This window comes from Neofelis nebulosa, chromosome 14 (assembly GCF_028018385.1).
Source record: "Neofelis nebulosa isolate mNeoNeb1 chromosome 14, mNeoNeb1.pri, whole genome shotgun sequence".
In the NCBI taxonomy this organism is placed as follows: Eukaryota; Metazoa; Chordata; class Mammalia; order Carnivora; family Felidae; genus Neofelis; species Neofelis nebulosa.
In genome coordinates this window covers 12,200,357-12,212,599 of record NC_080795.1, presented here as the reverse complement: position 1 = coordinate 12,212,599, position 12,243 = coordinate 12,200,357, and the positions used below count along the sequence as shown (strand labels likewise).

Below are 12,243 nucleotides of genomic sequence, written 5' to 3'. Positions count from 1 at the left end.
CCGTGCATGTAAACACAGAGAGGTTGGGGGGGCAGGGGGGTGCCGACAGCTGGTCTCTGCTCCCGGCTGCGGAGGAGCTGCAGGGCTCTGGGAGCCTGTCCCAGCTCTTAAAGGAGCCAAATCGCCGCGTGAGCTGGGGTCACCCCCAACTTGGACGTGGGCCTCAGGGCACAGCGACATGAAGGAGCACTGGCTGGTCCCAGGACAGGTTGGGGGGGGGGGGGCATCGATAAGTAGATAACACTGCCCCTTAAAAGAGGAGCCTCCCAAAGTGGAGAGACACTGCAGACTGAGGAGTGTGTGGGGTTCCTCTGGTTCAGCTCTAAAGCCCTCTACCCCCCGGCTGGCAAAGGCGGGTCTGCCATTTGGACATCCAGTCACATGTTCTAACAGTCTCTAAGTTAGAAACACGGCTGGAAAACAAGGATTTTTTTTTTTTTAAACTAATATAGAAATACATTTGTGGAAGCTCTTCTCTGCTACAGAATGACAGAGTGCGTTTCCAGATGTGGAGTATCCTGCTCAGGTGTTACAGGGTCCTATGACTCTCAAGTCAGATTAGCCAAGTCCTGCATCTGTCCCATGTATTCCACAGCTTCTCCTTTTTTATTGACCTCCACGTGTACCAAACTACACGGTCCCATGTTCTGTATCGAACACCAGGAATTCGTAGGAAACAAGAGATTGGTCTTCCCCTCCACCCCCAGGCACTCACACACCAGCAGACAATCAGTTACTATACACTAGCAATAATCTACGAATGACTCCCAGAGAGGGGGTGCCTGTGTGCAGGGCACCTGTGGGAGCCATGAAAACAGAGGGCATCTCAAGGACGACCTGAGAGCCTCATTAAGCCGAGACCAGAAGCGTGAGAGTCACCATGCAAGTCACAGCAGGAACAGAGATGCACTTCTGGGCATGTCACACGTCTTATAACAATCTAGGAGGTTAAGTTCACCATGATCCCCATTCTACAGATGCCCACACAGCTTAAGAGAAGTTAGGTAACAGCCCAAGGAAGTGGCAGAAGCAGGATTTGAACCAAGGAGTGGGACCCCCGGCCGGCATTCTCTAATTCCCCTGAGTCAGGCACAGTCGAGGGTACACCAAAACAAGCAGATGCTCACAGCCAAGTGTGAGGCCCATAACCTGCCGGCAACACAAGCAGCTGAACTCACCGGAAGAACCGGAGGACCCCAGTAGAAGAGAGCAAGGTGATGGGGGGAACATCCTGGAAAGAGAAAGCAACATATGTGTAGGCTCAGGTGTGTGCACACTCACGCAAGCAGGCACACACACATCCGTGAGAGAGAGAAAAAGAGAGGGACTTTGCCAGCCACACCACACTAAAGAATTTGAACTTTTTCCTAGGCCATGGGAAGCCACTGATGGACTTTAGACGGATTAATGAGATGATCAGATTTGTTTGTTTGAAATGTTGCTCTGGCTGCAGCATGCAATGGATAGGAAGGCAGTGAAGGGTTGGAAGAAGCCAAGTCGAGAAATGACGGCCAGGACCGAGGAGGAGCAGGGGGCGTACAACCAATGTCGGGAATTGCATTCTGCCCAGGAGGCAAGGTCGGCAGAGCTTGGTGTCTGATTGGATGTGGGGTGTCGTGTGGGTGCAAGCGAGGAAGATGTTTTCTGACGGAGCGGCAGGATGTGGAAGATCAGGTTTAGATATGTTCATTAGGCATTCAGACATGCAGCTCTCGCGCTCAGGAACCAGATCTGCTCTGAAGATAAAGTTTTAGGAGTCACCAATATATACAAAGCAATTGGACTGTGGGAGTTGCAACATGACTGAGAGGTTACTAATACCCCATGTCTTTAACAGGAGTCTTTTTGATACTTATAGTAAGGCACGTTCTCGCCCACTGGAATAGAAGCTGCATGAGGCCAGGGACGCGTCTTGCCTTGTTCTGCAATTGTTCTCCAGTGAGTGGCAGTAAATATCCCATAAATATTGTGCAATAAAAGAACTTTCTAAACTAAGTTACAAAAATAAGACAGGAAGGGAGTTTTTTAGTTTTTTGGTGTACCAAAGACTTTAAAATTTGAATTTCCCTCAGTGCCCTCGAGACACATTACGTGAGATAAGGAAACAAGCATGGTCCTTCCTGCCTTCTTCAGCTATTGCGCACACTTCCGCAGCGTCACGGTTTATAACATTTATCTTCTGTCCTTGACTCAATCGTAGTTTTTCTTGCTTTGTTAATAAAGGTTGCGTCTAAATTTTTAAACCCGAAAACAACATCTATAATAAAACTGTTATTGCACACGGGCACCTGCGTGGCTCAGTCGGTTAAGCATCTGACTCTTGATCCTGGCTCAGGTCATGATCTCGCAGATCCTGGGTTCGAGCCCCACATCCAGTTTGCCACTGACAGCTCAGAGCCTGCTTGGGATTCTGTCTCTCCTTCTGTCTACCCCTCTCACCTGCTTGGGCTCTCTACCTCAAGATAAGTAAATAGACTTTAAAAACAATACTATTATTGCATAAATATCGCCCACTGCAGCACTGAGAAATGTGGCTGCGCTCATAAAAAAAAAGCCAGTGTAGCAACTGGACCGAAGGCCAGTAACTCACTCTGTGCTGCCCAAAGAAGGATGTCCCACACGTCAAGATCAAACGTGCTCTCTTCTCTTGAATGACATCAGCTGCTCTGAATCGTGCCGTGTCTCAGCTCGCTCCATATTTACACTATAAATTTCTTATAAAATTTTTATTTTTTCTCACAATTTCTATTACCTTTCTTATCTTGTGATTAACAGGAGACGTATGTGCTTGTCTTATCGTGAAAATCTTCTAGGTTCTTAATCATCCAGGGTCTGTGACAGAAAGCCCTTTCTTAGGGAAGCCATTCTTTATTGGGCCCTATGCTTACCTAGCCTCATTTGGGCCAACTGCTTTCTAAGACTGCCACTCAACCATCATCCTAGGCCCACTTTTCATTATATTCTTGGGTTAATTCTACCATTTCTCAGATTCCCACTTTTTTTGCCTTTGAGACTTTTTTGTGTCAATTTTGCTATCATTATATCTCGGCCACATTAGCATCCTGTCTGCCCCCAGAAAATACCCAAACTGCTCCTACTTTATGGCCTCTGCACGGCTCTTGCCCTGTGTTGAACGGTCCTCCCTCATCCCCTGCCTGAGATCCTTCTAGAGCTTGTTCCGTTGTGTGACCCGTCTCAGGTTTCACTGTTACCCCGTCACTGAGCCCCGCCCCCCGCCCCCCACTCTAAACAAACAAATAAAAACAACCTGCCAGCCATACTCCATTAAAACTGCTTCTTTTATTTTCAACATACCACTCTCACTTCCTGATATTTTCTGGTTTTATTCACTTATTTATTACCTGTTCCTCTCCATTAAAATGCCAGGTCCAAGAGAGCAGGATTTTCTTTTGTCTCATCTGCTGGGAAACCTTGGCCCCTACAGCAGCGACAGACATGGTTGAAAGAACTTGTGGAAGGCCACATCCATATATAACACCCAAATTTCTTCTACGCTGTCATCTGACATGGTAGAAGAGAGGCCAGAACCTCAACTCTTAACTCTTCTGAAATCTTGCTAACTGAAGCTATAAGCTCTCAGATGGAACCGAAGCTATAAATCAGTGCAACAAGCTGCTAGAGGACTCGGGGAGATGTTTCAAGAAAAACGGATGGTGGTCACAGCCAACTCACCGGCTTTTTTTCAGGTGAGAGCATATGCAAGCTAAAGGGGAGAGACAAGTTGTTGGGTTTGCTCTCGGAAATACAGAAGACTAGATACGGTGAAAATCCTTCCACTGCAAAACCCTGATGTGTTGGATGAGCTGTGATGGTAAACAAATTGATGAACTCTCCAGATAATAAGGGAAATTCCCATATTTAACATAAAGTAAGATAAGACAAAACAAAATAAGCCATGAACAAACAAGTAAGAGGTTCAAAAGCTGGGGCTGCTGGGGAAACAAATGCCAACACAGGGACTCTAAAGCAGAGGTTGGCAAACTACAGTATGCAGGCGAACCACCTGCTTTTGTAAATAGCTTTTTTTTTTTAAGTTTATTTTATCATTTATTTTGAGAGAGGGCACAAGCAGGGAGGGGCAAAGGGAGAAGGAGAGAGAATCCCAAGCAGGCTCTGCACTGTCAGCACAGAGCCCGATGCTGGGCTTGATCTCACAAACCATGAGATCATGACCTGAGCCGAAATCAAGAGTCAGACACTCAACCAACTGAGCCACCCAGGAGCCCCTTTTGTAAATAGTTTTATTGACAAATGGCCACGCCTATTTACTTATGTATCCAGCAGAGTTCAGTAGTTGCAACGGAGGCTTGTAAGCCTAAAATATTTCTTAACTGATCCTTTAAGAAAACCCCCAATGGTTGTGCAGGGAAATGGGGTCTTTGGGCCTGCACAAAATAGAGATGAACTTGAGTCTCAGATAAGCTTGAACCTTCAAAGGAGCTTATGGTCCAGGAAAAGGGTGGACTAGAAAAACATGCCTCCTGGCAAAATAAGTCAGAAGGAAATCTGTTCCTACTATAGGTCCAGGTGGATCATATTATCAATAATAGTAATACTACTACTAATAATAATATTAATAATAAAAGACTAATAATGGTTTCCTTGGGAATGTGTAACTATGTGCTCCTGTCCCATGAATCTCAGGTTCAATATTTCATTACCCACCTAATCTTGAAAATCCCAAACAAAGAAAACAAGTTAAAGCAATCCCCATTTGGTAACACCTGTGTGCCTGGCAGATGAAAATGCAAATCCACGCCAGAGCAAAGCCTTCTTAACCCAGTCATGTGAGGATCCTCATAGCTTAAGTTCAATAAAATATGTTAAAAAACATTTTTTTAATGTTTATATATTTTTAAGAGAGACAGACAGACAAAGCATGAATTAGGGAGGAGCAGAGAGAGGGGGAGACACAGAATCCAAAGCAGGCTCCAGGCTCTGAGGTGTCAGCACAGAGCCCGACGCGGGGCTTGAACCCACGAACCGTGAGATCATGACCTGAGCCAAAGTCGGACATTTAACCAACTGAGCCACCAAGGTGCCCCCAGTAAATATGTTTTTAAAAAGAGAAAAAAATTTACCAAACCACAAAGTAACCAACCACCGTAAGTGAGAGTCAGCAAAAGCAACAAGCATGATTTAAACCTCCAAAACTTCAATGCTGGGATTATCAGGTATAGAACATAAAAGAACTATGTATGAAATGTTGAAAGAAATATATGATAGAAAAGGAACAAGGAAAAGAGGGCTATCAAAAGTGACCAAAAAAAGATTTGACAAAGAACTAAACAGAACTTGTAGAAATTGAAATTTAAAAAATATACAATTAGGGGCACCTGGGTGGCTCAGTCGGTTAAGCGTCCGACTTTAGCTCAGGTCGTGATCTCACGGTTCGTGAGTTAAGCCCTGCATCGGGCTCTGTGCTGACAGCTCAGAGCCTGGAGCCTGCTTCATAGTCTGTGTCTCATTCTCTCTCTGCCCCTCCCCCACTTGTGCTCTGTCTCTCTCTGTCTCCCAAAAATAAATAAATGTAAAAAAAATATATATATGTATATATATAATTAAAGCTATATATATTAAAATGTGTGTGTGTGTGTACTAACGGATAGGTGAACCAGGCAAATAGACGTGAGGGAACATAGGATTAGTAAACTGAAGACAGAGCCAAAATAAATAAATAAATAAATAAATAAATAAATAAATAAATACTTAGAATGCAGCATAAAAAGATAAGAAAATAGAAAACAGAACAAGAAAGAGAGGAAAGAATAAGCCTTTCTAACGTAGTTCCAGAGTTACACAAGAAAGAAGAAAAGGAATGAAAGAGAGAAACCTTGTTTGAAGAGATAATAGCCAAGAAAATGCCAGATCTAATGAAAACCATGAGTCGTCAGGGATAGGAAGTATAATACATCTGAAGCAGGGTAAATTTTTGCTCAACGATCACACACACCGGGCACACCGTGTGAAACTGCAAAGCACCAAAGCTGAAGAGAAAATCTTGAAAGCAACAAGACAGAAAGGACAGCTTACCTACCGCAGAGTGACTGTGGTCTGGCAGTGGACTTACAACGGAAACAATGAAGCCAAAAGACAGTGGAACCATGTTTTCAAAAGATGGAAAGAAAGAACTGTCAATCTAGAACTGTGTTCTCGGAAATAGTATCTTTCAAGAATGATATGGAAACAAAAAACTGGTGGCCAAACAAAAACTAATATAGTTTACAATTTACAGACTCATCAAGGGAGCATCTAAAGGGACCAAATGAGAGGCTCCTGCGTGGCTCAGAAAGTTAGGCGTCTGACTCTTGATTTCAGCTCAGGTCATGATCTCACGTCACGGTTCATGAGTTCAAGCCCTGCATTGGGCTCTGTGCTGAGAGCATGGAGCCTACCTGGGATTCCCTCTCTCCCACTCTCACTGCCCCTCACCCATGCTTGCTCTCTCTCTCTCTCTCTCTCTCTCTCTCTCTCAAAAATAAATAAATAAACTTTAGAAGAACAAAATGATCCTAAAAGAATGCTCTGGAATAGAACAAGAAATGCTGAGTTGAATTGCTTGGGAAGATAGAGAGGATTTTGAGACCAGAGAAGAAAGGGTAACAAGAAAGCTGGCCAAAACAAGAAATGATTTGTGGGAGTCAAAATGAATGTCTCATAGGATGTTTTATTATGTTTTTGCAGTGTGGAATATATTGTGAATTCTTCCTTTTGAATTTCTACCGTATCTTCATTACAATACACCTCTGTCTTAAGTATTGTGTAGCACTGAATTTCTCTCTCAAGATAGGATTAGGAACCAGATATATGCTTAACCTGTGAGCAAGGCAGGAACAGGGTTACTTATACATGAAGTGTTGGTAGGGGAGAGGGCACTCTAGATGTGGTCCGAGCTCCGATGACCTCAACCTGAGTATTTTCTGGAAGAATCTAATGGTATGATTTCCACAGTGCACTATCGTGGCTCTTTTCTCCATACCACTCATCATGAGCACAAGGGATTACTTACCAGGCTGGAGTGTGGAGTAAAGGAAGCATCCTTCTTATCTTAAAAGTTAGGGCAGCACCCCCATTTTCACCCCACTCAGTCCTCAGTGTTGATGACGGGTTCTAAGCACGACCTTAAGGGAAAAGGGAAATCAGAAAAGTCACATTTACTGAGTACCCACATGACCGGGCACTGTGTGCCGCTCTTAACCCATGTTCTGTCATGTAGCCCTCAAATATAAAGTATATCTGGTCTACAAGACACGGGTGGCCATTACGTGAGGGCACAGGGGTGTGGAGAAGGGTGCAGCCACAGTGAGCTAGGCCCCATGGATTTGGAAATAAATTTGCACCTAATAATTACATTATAAAATCAATACATAATGGATGAGATCAATGATCTAAGAAGGCTTCTAAATAGGGGCAACCAGACTGTTGCCTAAATCAGGAGTCAACAAACTACGGTCTGTAGGCCGAACCCAGCTACCTATCTGGAACACAGTCATGCTCGTTCATTTACAAGTGATCTCTGCTCTTGTCCCGTGACGGCAGAGTTGACGCATTGTCACAGAGACGGCAGGCAAGGAACGAGTAAGCAGCGAGGAAAGAGGACGGGAGGGTTATTTCAGAGGAAATAGTGCCCACATGGCAACGAGGGTCCCCCAATATGTGATGTAGGTGTCCCAAGCCCCCACCTTCCCCTGTTGCTTCTGTTCCCTTTCCTTTCTGTCCAAAATATCTGCTATCAGGTTCTTCATAGAAAGTGTTTGTCAACCCTTAACCTAACTAACAGTATTAACATATTTAGAGAAAAAAAAATAATCAGAAAGGTCAGTGAATGTTTAAGAAATCAAGAAAACTGAGAAAGCTTTAAAAATCAAGAAAACTAAACCAAAAAAATTAAAAATCAAGGGACGCCTGGGTGGCTCAGTCAGTTGAGCGTTTGACTTCGGCTCAGGTCATGATCTCACAGCTTGTGAGTTCAAGTCCCGTGTCGGACTCTGTGCTGACAGCTCAGAGCCTGGAACCTGCTTTGGATTCTGTGTCTCCCTCTCTCTCTACCCCTAACCCACTGGCATTCTGTCTCTGTGTCTCTCAAAAATAGAACATTTTAAAAAATTAAAAATCAAGAAAAAAAATAAAGGAAATTAAAGCCAGATGTGCCCCTGCAAGTACTAACTTACTACGTTAGCTTGATGAAGGCCCGGGGTTCGCAAGTCCCGGTAGGACCTGTGGCGAAATGGATGCATCAAGTTAAAATAGCATATCAGTAGTTGTTACAGCACCTTTTATCGAGCACCTCTGTACGCCAGGCATTGTACTTAAGCGCTTTACATACATTATTTAATGTAATACACAAAGCAAGACTATTAATGAGTGGGTGCTGTCTCCATTTTAGAGGTGAAAAAATAGGTTCAGAGAGGTGAAGTGACTTTCCCAAGTCTCCACTGTAAGTGGAAAAGCCCAAGTCTTGCACCTCCTGCCTCCAAAGCTCCTAGCCACTATCTTATACAGTCATTAATATTCTACCGTTATACCCAACAAGGAAATGTCGATTTGGTTAGCCTTACATCTGCAGCACCTAGCCCAAAGCCTAGCACGTCTTAGGTGATCGGACGTCTTTTGTCAAATATGTGAAAATCGCATGCTCACCCACCAAGGTTTTTATTACCCACCAAGGTTTTTATTACAGTTTGGCTTCCCATGTAGTTGCTTACATGGGAAGAGTGAATCAAACGGAGAATTCAAGTCCTTGCGCCTCTTGCCAGTTCACTGTACCCCACTATCAAGTAAAATGCATGCAATTTCATTTCTAATGAGTCATTTATGAAGTTGGTTAGTGGAAGTCAATCCCTGAGCCACAGGGCCTGTCCGCACATCAGCACCCGCGGACCTCCAGGGACCGGCCAGAAGACAGCCCGTCTCCTTGTGTATTGCTGTGAGCTCTCAACAGGGGGACTAAGAAACAAAAGACTCAACCGCCAAGGCCACCCCGAGAATAGGAGCAAAGCTGGGATTCAAGACCCGACCTTTCTGACTCCAGATCCAATGCTGTTCCTTCTTCTGCCACATCTTCTCTTTCGTATGACAAAATGTTTACAATCTTTCATTTTCTTTAACAACTCAAGAAATCCAAATTTATTTTAGGAAAAAAATCAACACAATAAATGAGGAAAAAGAAAAAAAATACACATAATCCCTCTCTTAGAGATGATCTATTCATATTCTAGGTATATTTTTCCAGATTTTTTCTTACGCATGCATATTTTAACCAAAATGCAATTGTACTGTCTTATAATCTGCTTTGGCCTCTAATAGAGTGTGACTATTTTATGACAATCTAGAGGTACACATAATCATTTTTAATGTTGTCATCTTGTATTGTATTGATTGTATTGTATTTATTGTATTGATTGTATTGATGTGCCAAAATTTAGTTAACAAAAATCTCACTGTCAGATACTGAGTTTGTCTTGGTTTTTTGAGCTTATAATCTAACGCATCTACTTTAAGCAACTCCCCCAACTCTAACCCTCGTCTTCACCTGACCTCGGTCTCAGAGGCTGGTGTGAAATCCTACAGCATCAATGTATTAGCAGTGATAATCACAACGCCTCCATTTCTGAGTCCAGAACTGATGTGAAGTAGACACAGGTGTTCCAAACAGCATCTTTATTACTGGTGAGTCGGAATTGAACACCACCGTTTAGTGATGGCCCCCGATGGGTCTTCCTAATGGAAGACCAAGTGTACACCTGAAGACAGCCCAAACCACAGCCTCGTACCCTCCGCATGACAAGCACACAGCAAGCAGCAGGCCTGGCCTCTCAGCCCTAGAGCAGGGAGGGCGTGGAACATGCCAGAAAATCTTCAAGAGTGGAAAAGCACTAAGATGCCATGCTGGCTTCTCTCAGTCTCACCAGTCAGATCAAAACCTCCCACACCCAGGCTGAGGTAAGGATGAGGAAGGCCTGAGGGAAGAGGCTGGGAAGATCATTCCAGCACAAGTGCCCACATTTGATGATACATAGACGCCAACGCCCGCCTCTCCTCCTGCTGCCTCCTCTTCGTCTTTCTCTTCCCTGCCCTCAATTCTGAGGTGGGGATCGCTCCCCATGGCTTTCCCATATATCACAAGCCTGTTAGAAGGCCATAACCACAAAACTAAGCATTTGCTTTGACCACGGCCACTGTCTCAGCCCTGGTCAGAATCATCAGTCTGCAGAAGGCACATGGTTTTGTCTGGACATGAGTCATTCTTAGTAATCCTAAGAGCGGAGGAACTCTGCAGGAGCCCGGTTCTCTCCTGTGAACTGAGGCACAGAGGTCCCTGCCTCCGTCCCTTCGAAGCGGATTCCAAAACGTTCTCACTGCCTTTGGAGCTCCACAGGGCCTTGCAGCTCCTCGGCCCCCTGTGCTCTCCAGGAGACCACAAAGACGCCCACCCTGAATTTGTACTCCAGCTGCCTCGTCTGAGATAAGCATGGTGAGCGGGTCCAATCCTTGCTTGTGGCCTTGGACAAGGCACGTGGATCTGAACCATGGCGTCCTCATCTGCAAAATGTGGCCAACAAGCCCCTTTCGGAGACCTTCGAAGCTGGCATGGCAGGCGGGCCCATCCCTGCAGGCTCCCCGAGTCACTCCCAGGCACCCCTGCTTCTTTCCCCCTCTTTATTTGCATGTGCAGCTCCCCTGTGGCACTTTCACACCCTTATCTCCACTCCCGCCTGCCTCACCTGTCCAGAAGGTCCTCCAGGGCAGGGAGCTTGAGTCATTGTTCCCCGTCTCCGGACTCAGTGCCTGGCACGTTGACCTGCCTCCAACGACCAGTAAGGGGAACGGGAAAGGGGAATGTGTTCAAACCACGGCAATCTGAGTTCTGGAAATCCATGAGCTTTATCCCTGTTAGTGTCTCTAACTCTCCAAGCACAAAAAATCTTACCTCTTAGACTGAAAACTGCCCCTTCAGGGTACGGGGACACAAACCATGGCAACTCAGCAGGAAGCTTTGTGTGTGCGGGGGCCCGCTGTTGCTTGATCAGCAGCTCTCTGCCCGGATTACCGAGAATCTGGCGCGGGAGTGTCTGCCCTGGAGCCCCGGGTCATGTGTGTGCACAATCAGTAGCCTCTCCAATACAAACAACCCTGGAAAGACAATACCAGTTTGTTCCAAAGAGAGAGGAATTCTAAGCAGTTGCCATTTCCTGGATGACTGCGTGTTCTTTACCCTGGAAACACGAACAGTCTGAACAGAATTTATTCAAAAACATCTTTCCCCCTCGTTTCAAATTGAGGGGGTCGGCGTTACCTCTGACCAGTTCTTGATGGCGATATTGGAAACAGGGAGGCTTCTGTTTGATGTCTCAGTACTACCCCTCCAAGGAGTATGCAAATTCAAGCATAAAAACCAGAAATGGGAGTACACAGAAGAAGGCCGAATACACGCGTGGTTTCCCAGGCGAACTGTAGGTATAATTGCTACCACTGATCAGTCTCATTGTGCAAATGATTTTGCATGTAACATGCAGACTTTAAAAAAAAAACACACACGGGGCGCCTGGGTGGCGCAGTCGGTTAAGCGTCCGACTTCAACCAGGTCACGATCTCGCGGTCCGTGAGTTCGAGCCCCGCGTCAGGCTCTGGGCTGATGGCTCGGAGCCTGGAGCCTGTTTCCGATTCTGTGTCTCCCTCTCTCTCTGCCCCTCACCCGTTCATGCTCTGTCTCTCTCTGTCTCAAAAATAAATAAAAAACGTTGAAAAAAAAAATTTAAAAAAAAAAAAAAAAACACACACAAAACTTGAATATCAGGCTAAGGAGGAAAAACACTGTGGCCTTTTATAGTAAGGGAAAGTATGTCCCTAAGGAAATAACGAAGGCCCCAGTTGCTCAAATCTTACAAAAGAGACCGTACAAAACTCTCCTGAAAATACTGTGGGGAATAATTCTGTTAGCTGGGGAATTGGCTAGATGATCTAATAGGCCTTTGCCCTCACTCTAATTTCTATGATTCATGTGTGACTTATTTAATTGTTACCATCTATTGCAGATATATAAAAGAATGCTTTTATTCTAAAAAAAAAAAAAAAATCTAAATTCAAATCATCTTTAATATCACACTAAGTTCTTACTCCCGTCACCCTTCAGAACATTGACATATTAACTTTTTGACCTACCCTGAACCCTCCTGCTACCTCCCAGGATACAAAAAGTACATCTGCTGTGCCTCGGGGTGT

The 12,243-nt window shown here is 44.9% G+C and overlaps 1 long non-coding RNA gene across 1 annotated transcript; it reads right to left on the bottom strand.

The window, feature by feature from the left end:
* Window positions 1-583: 583 nt before the first annotated feature.
* LOC131494927 (uncharacterized) lies at window positions 584-11,271 on the bottom strand. The gene is made up of 4 exons (XR_009253654.1): window positions 10,952-11,271; window positions 7,031-7,142; window positions 3,363-3,439; window positions 584-1,736 (listed from the first exon to the last, which is right to left on the bottom strand). It is a non-coding gene; the product is annotated as an uncharacterized LOC131494927 (long non-coding RNA).
* Between the last annotated feature and the right edge of the window lie 972 nt (window positions 11,272-12,243).